We start from the raw sequence: 1,924 nt of genomic DNA, 5'->3' as shown, positions 1-1,924 counted from the left end.
CTGCAACGAGTGACTGCAATCTTGTACTTTGCACGAGTGGACTGAACGCGCGCGCGCGTTCCGCGCCCACCCACGTACCTCCAAGAAAAATGGACTCAATTTTTTGTGTGTGCGGTTGTGGGAAAATTTAGACAAGGCAGCAGCGTGAGGGGAAAACACAGCGGTGTAACTCGCGCAGCTTGTAGTTCCTCACGCCCACTGGACGCAGGGTCTCGCGTGCGCCCGGCCTGTGCCTGCCCCAGAGAAAGAAGAGACGAGTGTGAGCCGAGACGTTCAAGTTGCTCTCAAACGAAGTTCTGTGAGTAGGTGTTGTGCGGTTTCTCGAAACGAAAGACTGTGGAAAGCCACGAGGGCAGGGCCAGCTCGTGCCAACCTCAGGCCCTCGTGTTCCCCCCTTCTCCTGGCCCCGGGTTGGGGGTTGAGTGACGGCGGTAGAGGACTCTCCTGAGACGAAGAGGACGCCGCGGCAAAGAGAGAATTACTGCGGCCACAATTCGCTCTTAAGCGGCGCTTTCCCTTCACATCGAGTGCCGGACAAGTAACTTGAACTCGCCCGGTGTTTCCTCCAATGATACATTAGTTGTAAATGGTTGTCTTAGCCTACGAAGAACCTTTGATTTAAGAAGTAGAACTGTTACTGAAAAGACTCGTCCTGTTGATTGTGTGATAAATGTAAAGTATTTTATTTTTTCCTGTTTTTTATCTCCCTCTCCCCTTGTCAACAGAGGTCACCGCGGCAAGGTAAGTACAGCAGCGCCTCTCATGTCCAGGTATTCCTCAAGAATGGGTAAGCGGGTAGTTTTACCCGCACGGTATTGAATCTCGCTGGCACAGGATCGATAGCTCAGTATTTCAAGAAGAGCTATTTTGATAGGCCGTATGTACGTATGTGTGTGTGTTTTGACAAACACATTGCACAAGAGGGAGGGGGAGAGGGGAGGGGTCTTGACGTAAGGCCGCGTCGGGATGAATTTACCTGCGTGACGTCATCAAGACCGCGTCGTGAAGCGATAGGCTGAGAGCACGAGGGAGATCGCGGTTTTACGATCACGTAGGGGATTTTCTGCCGCATGTGGCTTCTCATCCGGACGGTAGTTCTGCAAGGTTTTGTCCGGGAGCCTGAGACAATGAACATTCCTGGGAAGGGGAGAGCTGGACGCGCTCGGGGCGTAATCGACCGGCAATTTTTGTAAGTGGTCCCGACGATTAAAAAGTAGTGGCAGTGATAGTTGTATAGATCCTCAGATTTGCATAAAAGAGGAAATGGGAGCTATGGTATTAGCCTATTTTATTCTTGGATATTAGTCTGCGCTAGTGTTCATAAAATGTAGGTGATGCAAATAGCTTTAGTCGAAAAAAAATTTAAGCAGAAGCACTTAAAAAGCTTCGTAGGAACGTATTGCGAAGCATATACCTGTATGCTATCGTCTGTAGGCGCAAGAAGTTTGAGTTGCATCATTAAGAATATCGCTACGAATATATGAAAATACAGATATAAAGAGAATAGTGCCAGTGCTTGCGCCATTGTTGCCAGCATCGCCCATGGTGTGAAGTGATTGTTCTTCTGGCTGGTTTTGATGGCACTGGTCAGTGGTGACGGCAGATAGAGATGTGGGAGGGCCAGCGAGGCACTCCCGGCACTGCGCTATGCTATATTTATATCGGCACTCACACACACAGGTAGATTTCCCGCCCACACCTGCGCATTGTTGTCCTGCCCGGGGGGCCCTGTTGCCCCCTTGTGGTTGTGGTCGAGTGGTTGTGGCGCGCGCGGGCCCGTCCTGGTCGTGGCGGCGGCGGCGCTGCTTGAGCTGTGCTTGGAGGAATCTGAAGGGCAAGGGATCCATGGGGACGCTCCTCCGCTCTCTTGTCTTTTCTTTTGTACAAAAAGGAGGAATCTTAAGTAGTAGAAGCTAAGCCCGGG

This window comes from Penaeus monodon, chromosome 33 (assembly GCF_015228065.2).
Source record: "Penaeus monodon isolate SGIC_2016 chromosome 33, NSTDA_Pmon_1, whole genome shotgun sequence".
Taxonomy (NCBI): domain Eukaryota; kingdom Metazoa; phylum Arthropoda; class Malacostraca; order Decapoda; family Penaeidae; genus Penaeus; species Penaeus monodon.
This window is presented reverse-complemented; position numbering follows the sequence as displayed.